Genomic DNA, 12,005 nt, shown 5'->3' with positions numbered 1-12,005 from the left:
ATTGGTGAACCTACACTATGTCATTATCATCATAAGTCCATAGTTGCATTAGGATTCGTTCTTGGTTTGGTACAATCTATGGATTTAGATAATATATAATAACAAGCATCTACCATGATAGCATCATTCGAAACATTTTCACTGCCTTAAAGATCCTCTGTGCTCCACCTACTCATCCTTTTCTCCCCGCTAACCCTTGGAAACCATTGATCTTTTTACTATCTCCATAATTTTGTCTTTTCCAGAATGTCATTCAGTTGGAATTATATAGTATGCAGACTTTACAGATTGGCTTCTTTTACTTAATAACATTCATCTAAGGTTCCTCTATGCCATTTCATGGCTTGATCGTCTATTTCTTCTTCGTGTTAAATAATATTCCATTGACAGGATGTACCACAAGCTATTTATACCTATTGAAGGACATCTTATTTTTTGCAGGTTTTAACAATGATGAATAAAACTGCTATAAACATCCTTCTGCAGGCTTTGTGTGAATATAAAGGTTCAGTTCCTTTAGATAAATACCAAGGAATGTGATTGCTAAAGTTTATGATAAGAGTAGGTTTAGTTCCACGAGAAACCACCCAAACGTGTTCCAAAATCTCTGGAACATTTTGCATTCCCAGCAGCAGTGAAAGGGCGTCTGCTGCTCCACATCTTCACCAGCATTTGGTTTGTAAGTGTCCTGCGTTAGGGCCATTCTAACAGATACCTAAAGGTATCTTGTTGTCGTTTTAGTTTACCCTTTCCTGACGACACAAAATGTAAAATAACTTTTCATACGCTTATTTGCCATCAATATACTCTTTTTGTGGAGGCCTCTGCTAAAATCTTCAGCCAATTTTTTCATTTGGTGGCTTGTTTTCTTACTGTTGAGTTTTTGAAGTTCTTTGTATATTTTAGATAATAGTTCTTTATCAGATGTACCTTTAGCATTTTATCCCTACGCTTGTCTATGGCTTGTCTTTTCCTTCTCTTTATCCAATAGTATTTTTAATATAATTATGCCCCATGCTATACTTGAAATATACTTATACTAAACAGAATTGTTTGTTTATTGATTTGCATATATTGTACCACCCTTGCCTCTCTGGGATGAATGCCACTGGATCACAGTGTATGATCTTTTTAATGTATCACTGGATGCGATTTGCCAATATTTTGTTGAGGATAGTAGTGTCTATGTTCATCAGCAATATTGGCCTTTGTTGTGTCTTTATCTGGTTTTGGGATCAGGATGATGCTTGACTCATAAAAAGAGTTTGGGAGTCTTACCTCTTCTTGGATTTTTAAAATTAGTTTGAGAAGGATAGGAGTAAGCTCTTCCTTAAGTGTTTTGTAAAATTCTCTGGTAAAAATGTCCAATCCAAGGCTTTTGTGTGCCAGAGTTTTTTTTTAATTATTATTACTTCAATTTCACTAGCTGTTATTGATCTTTTTAGGCTTTCTGCTTCTTCTTGCTTCAGCTTTGGAAGATTATATTTTTCTAAAAATTTGTCCATTTCACCCAGATTTTCAAACTTCTTAACATTCTGTTGTTCATAGTAATTTCTTACAATCTTTCGTATTTCTGTGGCATCAGTTGTAATTTCTCCTTTTTCATTTCTGATTTTATTTATCTGGGTCCTCTTCCTTTCTTCCTCAATGAGTCTGATTAAAGGCTTATCAATTTTGTTTATCTTTTCAAAGAACCAGCTCCTGGATTTATTGATCCTTTGATTTGTTATTTTAGTCTCTATATCATTTAATTCTACTCTGATCTTGATTTTTTTCCTTCCTTCTAACTCTCTCTAGGCTTTGTTGCTGTTCCTCCAGTTCTTGTAGATGTAGGGTTAGCTTGTTTATTTGAAATGTTTCCGTCTTTTTAGGTAGGCCTGTATCTCTGCGAACTTCCTTCTCAGGACTGCCTTTGCTGTGTTCCATAGGTTTTAGACTGTTGTGTGTTCATTTTTATTTATTTTTCAGAAACTTTTTTATTTCTTTCTTGATTTCATTATTAACCATTCACTGTTTAATAGCATGCTACTCAGTCTCCATGAGTTTCAATGTCTTTGAGTTTTTTCTTGAGGTTCCTTTCTAGTTTCAAGCCCTTGTGGTCCAAGAAAATGCTTAATATGATTTCAATTTTCCTGAATTTGTTGAGGCTTGTTTAGTGTCCTATCATATGGTCTATCTTTGAAAATGTTCTATGTGCATTTTAAAAGAATGTATTATTTTGCTTCTTCAGGGTGAAAGGTTATATATATGTATTAGTTAAGTCCATTTGATCTAATGTGTCGTTCAGTTCCACAATACCCTTGTTGATATTTTGTTTAGAACATCTATCTATTGTTGATAGTCAGATGTTAAAGTCCCCTACTATAATTGTGTTGCTGTCAATATCTATCTTGAAGTCCTCCAAGATTTTCCTTATATATTCGGGTACTCCTATGTTGGGTGCATGTATGTTCACAATATTTATATCTTCTTCATGGACTCTTCCCTTGTGTATTATGAAGAGCCCTTCTGTGTCTCTTTTTCTGACCATTTTCTTGAAGTCTATTTTGTCTGGTGTAAGTATTGCTATCCTGGTTTTTTTTCTGTTTGTTTGCATGGAACATATTTTTCCAATTGTTCACTTTTGGTCTGTGTAAGTCTTTTGTTCTGAGGTGGGCCTCTTATAAGCAGCATATATGCAGGTCACATTTTCTTATCCATTCAGCTACCTATGTCTTTTGATTGAAGCATTTAATCCACTTACATTTAAGGTTATTAGAAATAGGTACTTATCCATTGCTATTTTATCGGCTTTGTACCTGTGTTCTTCTTTCTCTCACATTACATAAACAAAAGGAAAGACAAAAGTCACATGATCATATAAATAAATGCAGAAAAAGCATTTGATAAGGTACAGCACTCATTTATGATAAAAACACTCAACAGCATATGAGTAGAGGGAGAATACCTCAACATAATAAAGGCCATATATGAAAAACCTACAGACAACATCATACTTAATGGGCAAAAACTAAAAGCTTTCCCACTAAGATAAAGAAAAAAACACTTTCACCACATCTATTCAATATAGTATTGGAAGTCCTAGCCATAGCAATCAGACAAGAAAAAGGAATAAAAAGCATCCAAACTAGGAAAGAGGAAGCAAAACTGTCATTGTTTGCAGATGACATGATTGTATACATAGAAAATTCTGTAGACTCCACCAAAAAACGACCTGACTAATAAGTGAATTCAGCAAAACAGCAAGATACAAAGTCAATATTCAGAAATTGAAGGCATTTTCCTGCACCAACAATGAAATATCAGGAACAGATATCAGGGGGGAAAATCTTGTTTGATATAACAACGAAAAAATAATAAAGTACCTAGAAATAACCCTAATCAAGGAGGTAAAAATCTTTTAGAAAGAAAACTATACAACAGTGAAGAAAGAAATTAAGGAAGACACAAATAAATAGATTTATTTATGGATTATTTATCATGGATTAGAAGAACTAACATCATTGAAATATCCATGCTATTCAAATCCATTTATAGATTCAACACAATTCTTATTAAAATACCAAAGGCATTTTTCACTGGTATAGAACAAACATTTCAAAAATTTATATGGAACCATAAATGACCCTGAATAGCCACAACAATTTTGAGAAAGAAGAGCAAAGGAGGAGCAATCACAATGCCTGATGACAATATTACAAGGCCACTGTAATCAAAACAGTCTGGTACTGGCATAAGAACCAACACATAGATTAATGGAACAGAATAGAGAGCCCAGAAATAAATCATATCAATATGGTCAGTTAATATTAAACAAAAGGGGCAAGAACATAAAAATGGAGAAAAATATCCTCTTTGATAAATGATGATTGAGATCTAGACAAATCCATACAAACAATGAAACTAGACAACCAACATACACCAAAATAAATTCGAGATGGATAAACAACATAAATATTAGGCGTGACACAATAAAAGTCCTAGATAAGAACATGGACAGGAAAATTTCAGACATTCCACACAGAAATATTTTTACCAACATGTACCCTAGAGTAAGGGACATAAAGAAAAGAATAAACAAATGGGACTTCATCAAAATAAAAACTTCTGCATGGCTAAAGAAAACATCAGCAAAAGGAAAAGGGAACCAACTGTATGTGAAAATATATTTGCTAATGATGCCATGGACAATGGTTTGATCTCCAAAATACATAAAGAGCTCACACAACTCCTCTCCAGGATAACAAACAACCAATTAAAAAATGGGCAAAAGACCTGAGCAGACAATTCTCTAAGGAGGACATACAGAGGGCCCAGAGACATATGAAAGGATGTGCAGCACCACTACCTGTCAGAGAGATGCAAATTAAAGGCACAATGAGATACCACTTGACACCAGTCAGAGTGGCCATCATAAACAAAGCAATAAAGAACACGTGCTGGTGAGGTTGTGGGGAAAAGGGAATCCTGGTACACTGTTGGTGGGAATGATGACTGGTGCAACCACTCTGGAAAACAGTATGGAATTTCCTCAAAAAACTAAAAATAGAACTGTCTTTTGATCTGGAAATTCCACTGCTGGGATTATACCCTAAGATTGCTGAAACACCAGTTCAAAAGAACCTATGTGCCCCAAAACTCATAGCAGCACAATTTACAATAGCCAAGTGCTAGAAGCAACCTAAGTGCCCATTGGTAAATGAGTGGATCAAAAAACGATGGTAAATTTATACGGTGCAATACTACACAGCAGGAGTTCCTACTCTTTGTGACAGCATGGATGGAACTGGAGAGCATTATACTAAGTGAAATAACCCAGGTGGTAAAAGACAAATACCATATGATCTCACATATAAGTGAAACCTAATCAATGAAACAAACAAGCAAGCAAAATATAACCAGAGACATGGAAATAAAGGACAAACTGACAATAACTAGAGGGAAAGGGGACAGAAAATAACAGGGGGAAAGATCATCAAGAAACATGTATAAAGAACCTATGAACAAAGCCAAAGGGGGCAGGATTGAGGGTGAGAGGTGGGGGTGGGTGGAGTAGGAGAAAGTGATAGTGGGAAAAGAGATAACTGCACCTGAACAACAATAAAAAGAGAAATTATTTGATGTTTACCTAAAATTCAAACAGACTGAATGTTCTTTATTTTATCTGGCAAACCCAGTTTTTCAGACATAAAACCAAAATGGAATTAAATTAGAAATCAATATAAAATAGCTTTTAAAATCTAAAGAACACAATTTTACATAGTCAACAGCTGAAAGATAAAAATTGAAAAGCACACAATTGATGAAAATAAACACACAACATACAAATAACCAGTGCTTCTCGTTAACACTGAAGTAATAGTTCTAAATACAGATTTCGCTAATCATATCCAACAGTGTCTGCTCACTTTGGCAGCACATATACTAAAACTGGAATAATACAGAGAGGCTTAGCATGGCCCCTGCACAAGAAGGACATGCACATTTATGAAGAATTCCATATTGTTACAAGAAATGTTGGAAGGACTTCTCTAAGAAGAATTTAAAAAGGAATATAAATATAAATAATAAAATGGCACTGTGTATACTATGTACCCACTAATAATAATTTTAAATATAAGTAGATTAAATGCTTCAGTTAAAAGATATACCGTGGCTGCATGGATAAGAAAACAAAACCACATATATGTTGTCTAAAAGAGACCTACTTCAGATCAAAAAGCACACACAAACTTCAAGTGCATTTATGGAAAAAGATATTTAATGCAATGGAAATGAAGAAAAGCGGGGATAGAAATATTTGTACCAGACAAAGTAGAATTTAAAACAAAGGCTATATTAACAGATGAAGAAGAATAGTACATCATTGCAAAGGGATCAATCCAACAAGAGAATATAACCTTTGGAAATATTTATGCAACCAACACAGGAGCACCTAAATAGACAAAGCAAATTTTGTTAGACATAAAGGGAGAAACTGACAGTAATACAGTCATAGTAGGAAACTTTAACTCCCCCTTGACATTAATAGTTAGATCTTCTAGACAGAAAATCAACAAGGAAAGAAGCAGCCTTAAATGGCACATTAGACCAGATGGATTTCATTTGAGAGCATTTCATCCCAGAGCAGCAGAATACACATTCTTTTCAAGTGCACATGGAAAATATTTCAAGATGGGCCACACATTAGGCCACAAAAGAAGTCCCAATAAATTTAAGAAGATTGAAATAATAATATTGAGCATCCTCTCCAACCACTCTGGTGTGAAACAATAAAGAAATTACAAGGAAAAAACTGAAAAACAAACAACTGAAGGCTAAATATGTTACTAAACAATGAATTGGTTAAAATGAGACCAAGGAAAAAATTAAAACATACCTTGAGACAAATAAAAATGAAAACACAATGACTCAAAGTCTATGGAACACAGCAAAAGAAGTACTAACTAGAAAATTCATGACAATACATGCCTACCTCAGGAAACAAGAAAAATCTCAAATAAATGATGTAACCTCACACTTAAAGGAATTAGAAGGAAGAACAACAAACAAAGCCCAAAGGGAGTACAGGAAGAAAATAATACAAATCAGAGCAGAAACAAATAAATAAGCCTAAAAAAATAAAAACCAATGAAAACAAAAACTGGTTTGCTGAAAAAATAAAAAAAAATTAATAAACATTTAACTAGACTAATAGAGAAAAAACTAGAGAGGGCCTAAATAAATAAAATCATAAATGAAAGAGAATTAGTGACAATTGACACCATGTAAATACAAATGAATATAAAAATACTCCAAACAATTATATACCAATAAGTTGGACAATCTGGAAGAAATGATAAATTCCAAGAAACATTCCATCTTCCATGTCTGAATCAAGAGGAAACAGAAACTCTAAACAGAGGTCTAAAGGCCAATTAAAAATAAAAAATAAGCAATAAAATAATAGGTTTTACTACAAAAAAATTGAAACAGATCTACTGCTACCTGCAAATTCAAATTAGTAATTTAAAAAACACCCAACAAACAGAAGTCCTGGATTACATGGCTTCACAGATAAATTTTACCAAACATTAAAAAAAATTAATGCCTATTATTCTCAAATTATTTCAAAAAAATTTAAGAAGAGGGAAGATTTTCAAGCTCATTTTAGAAGGTCAGCATTATCATGATTTCAAAACCAGACAAAGACATCATAAAAAAAAAGTATTCCTGATGAACATAGATTCAAAATTCTTTAATGTAGTACAGGTATTAGCAAAACAATTCACCAGAACACTAAGACTGTAAAATCAATTAATGTAATACACCATGTAAATAAAATAAAAGATAAAATTCAAATGAACATATCAATAGATGCAGAAGAAAACACTTGACAAAATGCAGTAACCAGTTATGACAGAAACTCTCAGCAAAGTGGGAATAGAGCAGGGGTGTCAAACTCATTTTCACTGGAGGCCACATCAGCCTTGTAGTTGCCTTCATAGGGTGGAATGTAATTTTAGGACTGTGTAAATGTAACTACTCCTAAGTAAAGGTAAGGAGCTCAGCACTGCTGCTGGGTAGAAACAAGGTGCCAGGAAGGATAAAACAAGGTGGAGGGCCGGATTCTGCCTGCAGACCTTGTGTTCGCCACCTGTGGAATAGAGGAAACATACCTCAACATAATAAAGGCCATATATTGTAAACCCACAGCTAACAGTAGGCTCACTAGGTAAAAGCTAAAAATATTTTATTTAAGAGCAGACACAAGACAAGAATGATTACTTCCACCGTTTTTATTCAACATAGTATTGTAACTTCTAGCTGCAGCAATCATACAAGTAAAAGAAACAAAAGGCATTGAAATTGAAGGAGAATAAAACTGTCAATATTTGCAAATGACATGATAATAAATAAAATTCTACCAAAGAACTACTGGAACTGATAAATAAACTCAGTAAAGTACCAAGATGCAAAATTAATATTCAGAAGTCAATTGCATTTTTATACACAAAAATAAATCATCCAAAAGAGAAATTAAGAAAACAGCCCCATTTACATTTGCATAAAAAATAAAATACCTAAGAATAAATTTAACCAAAGAAGCCAAAGATCTATATTCAAAAAAGTATAAGATGCTGAAGAAAGAAACTAAAGAAGATACAAATAAATGAAAGAATATACCATGCTTGTGGACTGGAAGAATTAACGTATTGAAAATGTGCATACTCCCGCCCTGGCTGGTGTAGCTCAGTGGATTGAGCGCGGGCCTGCGAACCAGAGGATCGCAGTTCAATTCCCAGTCAGGGCACATGCCTGGGTTGCAGGCCAGTTCCTGGCAGGGGACACACAATGTATTGTGTGTCCCCTGGCAGAAGCAACCATACATTGATATTTCTCTCCCTCTTTCCTTCCCTTCCCCTCTAAAGATAAATAAATAAAATTTAAAATAAAATAAAATAAAATGTGCATACTCCCAAAGCAACCTATAGATTCAATGCAATTCCTATCAAAATAACCATGACATTTTCACAGAATTAGAAAAAATAATAAAAATGTATATGGAATCATAAAAGATGCTAAGTATTCATAGCAATGTTGAGAAAGAAGAACAGAGTCAGAGGTATTATGATGATATAAAACTATACTACGAGGCTTTAGTAATCAAAACAGCATGACACTGGCATAAAAATACCCACATAGATCAATGGAACACAATAGAGATCCCAGAAATAAACCCATACTTATGTGGACAATTAATATATAACAAAGGCAAGAACATACAATGAAGTAAAGAGTCTATTCAATAAATGATATTGGGAAAATTGGACAGGTACAAAAAATAAAAGCAGATCACTTTCTTACACCATGTGCAAAGATAAACTCAAAACTGATTAAAGACTTAAATGTAAGTCTCAAAACCATAAATGTCTTAGAATAAAACATAGACAGTAAACTCTGACATGTCACTTAGTAATATTTTTTCTTATACATCCCCTCAGGCAAGGGAAATAAAAGAGACAATAAACAAATGGGACTAGGTCAAACTAAAATGTTCTGGCAGCAAAGTATTAACAAAACAAAAAGATAACCTACCAAATAGGGGAAAATATTCACCAATGATACATCTGTGAAGAGGTGAAGGAGTTATTATTTAAAATTTATAAAGAACTCATGCAACTGAACACCAAAAAAAAAAACCCCCTATACAATCCAATTATAAATGGCCAAAGACCTGAATAAACACTCCTCTAATGAAGACATTCAGATGGCCGATAGACATATGAAAAAATTCTTACTGTCACTAATCATCAGAGAATACAAATTAAAACCACAATGAGATATTACCAAATATCCATCAAAATGTCTATCTTCAATAAATCAACAAACAAGTATTGGTGAGGATGTGGAGAAAAGGGAACCTTCATTCATTGTTGGTGGAATTGCAAATTGACACAGCCACTACTAGGAAAGACAGTGGAGGGACATCAAACAATTAAAACTAGAAATACCTTATGACTTAGAAATTCCACTTTGGGGTATATATTTAAAAAATCCAAAACACTAATTCAAAAAGATACATGCAGTCCTATGTTGCTTTCAGTGTTATTTACAATAGCCAAGATATGTCAGCAACCCTAGTGCCCATTTTAGGTGACTGGGTAAAAAAGAAATTATTCTTGTGTGCAATGGAATATTACTTGGCCACAAAAAGAACAAAATCTTGCCCTGATGGATGTGGCTCAGTTGGTTGAGCATCTTTCACAAAGTGAAAAGTTGCATTTCAACTTGTGGTCAGGGCACATGCCTGGGTTGTAGGTCGTTGTCTCCAGTCCCCAGTCCCTGGTCAGAGTGCATACTAGAAGCAGTAGGATCAATGTTTCTCTCTCACATCTATGTTTCTATACCCCTCTTTCTCCCTCCTTTCCCATCTCTCTAAAATAAATAAACAAAAAAATCTTACCATTTTTAACATCATAGATGGACTTAGAGGGTAATATACTAAGTGAAATAAGTAATACAGATAAAGAAAAGCACCATATAATTTCATTTATATGAGTAAGGTAGAGAACAAAATAAACTATCATACAGAAACAAACTCAGATACAGGGTACAGGGTGAGAGTTGGCAGATGGAGGGGGTGGGGGACTGGGTGAAAAAGTTGAAAGGGTTAAGAAGCACCAATTATTAGTTACAAAACATGTCAAGTATGGTTTAGGGAATATAGTCAATAATATAGGGTGGGGCACAAGTAGGTTTAAAAAAACAAGATTATTTTTATATTATTATTTACTAATTATCATATTATTGTCCATGCAAACAACTGTAAACCTACCTTTGCCCCACTCTGTATTGTAATAACTGGTGTCAGGTGGGTACTAGAATTATCAGGAGGATCACTTCATAAGTTATACTTGACTAACCGCTATGTTGTACACCTGAAACTATTATAAAATAATATTGAATGTTAACTGTAATTAAAATAAAAAAATAAACAAAAATTTCAACAATGTGTAAAATTGATAGTACACTCTGATCAAGTGTTCATCTCAGAATGTAATGTTAAACATTTGAAAATGAGGCAACATAATTTCTTACATTTTTAAAAAGTCATCTATACAGACACATGAAAACATTTAACAAAATTCAACATCTATTCCTGATTGAAAAATTCTCCGCCAGCTAGGAATAGATGGCAACTTCTTCCAGCTCAATCTGGTTAATAGGTGTCTATGAATAACTGACAGCTAATACCACACACAACAGTAAAACAATACGTTTCTCTTAAAATCAGAAACAAGACAATGATGTCGACTCCCACCACTTATATTCAACATTGTACAGGAGGTTCTAGTCTTTGCAGTAATGGAAATAAAGAGGCATCACATTGGGAAGTGGTAAAACTGCCTATATTCACATACAACATGATGAGCTATGTTTAAAATTTATGAAATATATAAAAGCTGGCAGTCTGGTTTTAATTTATAATTTGTACACTAGAACTAATAAATAAGTGATATTAGTAAGTTTGAAGGTATATGATCAATATATAAAAATCACTTTATTTCTATTTACTAGAAATGAGTAATCAGAAACTGAAATTAAATAAATAATACCATTCACAATTTACCAAGTGAATTGAATATTTAGGGATAAATTCAGCAAAATGCATGCAAGATTTCTACACTGAAAAACCACAAAGCATTGCTGAAAATTAAAAAAATCTAACAAATGAAGATATATGTCTTGTTATTAATATATCGATTTTTCCTAAACTGATTCAGGTTCAACACAATTCCAGTCAAAATTCCAGAAGACATTTTACAGAAATTGGAAAGCTAATTTTAAAATTCATGTAGAAAAGCAAATGACCTAGAAGATCAAAAGTAATTTTAAAAGAGTAGATTTTTTCTTTATATTACAATTTTCAATAATGTTTAAAATAATTAAATACTTAACTGTGTGAATTATTAAAATAAAACTTTATTTTTAAAGATTTAATACTATTCCCAGCAAACAGGAAACTGATAGGCGAGTAGAAATCGCTGTTTTATCAGAGCAAATATGTCAGAACAAAGGAGTAAAGTGGATCAAGGTCAAATAAACACTTTTTAAACTTAAAAAGTTAAAGCCATTTCAGGTAGGGTACAACATTAAAAATGCTAGTCTTAGTAAGCAACTCTTCTTTCTTATGTACAATCTTCTTCAATTTTTTTTAACATGCCTCTGAACACGGCATGGGGAGAAAACAGGTGAGGCAGATTTTCATTATCTTAATGCTTCATTTTGCTGCTGCTTCTGTTAAGTTTTCCTAAAATTTGAAAGGATCAAGTACATTGCATAACTCTCTTGCAACCTGTCAAGGCCAGGCAGGTTTCCTTGAGATTTGGGCAGGTGGAAGAAAAGTCGGGGAACCTGGGGATGCTTGACATGCCTTTATTCAAGGGTGGGCGATCCATGCATGCTGCAAGCTGTGTATCCCCCTGCCTGTCCCTGCATGTCACTTGTCCGCAGCGTGGCAC

The 12,005-nt window shown here is 33.6% G+C and overlaps 1 non-coding gene across 1 annotated transcript; it reads left to right on the top strand.

Annotated features, from left to right (window-relative positions):
- Positions 1-5,400: 5,400 nt before the first annotated feature.
- Positions 5,401-5,507, top strand: LOC119000040 (U6 spliceosomal RNA). Its single transcript, XR_005069231.1, has one exon. It is a non-coding gene; the product is annotated as a U6 spliceosomal RNA (small nuclear RNA).
- Positions 5,508-12,005: the final 6,498 nt, after the last annotated feature.

The sequence above is a fragment of the Sturnira hondurensis genome, unplaced genomic scaffold (assembly GCF_014824575.4).
Source record: "Sturnira hondurensis isolate 20B ecotype Veracruz unplaced genomic scaffold, ASM1482457v3 Scaffold0015509, whole genome shotgun sequence".
NCBI classification, from domain to species: Eukaryota; Metazoa; Chordata; class Mammalia; order Chiroptera; family Phyllostomidae; genus Sturnira; species Sturnira hondurensis.
This window is presented reverse-complemented; position numbering and strand designations above follow the sequence as displayed.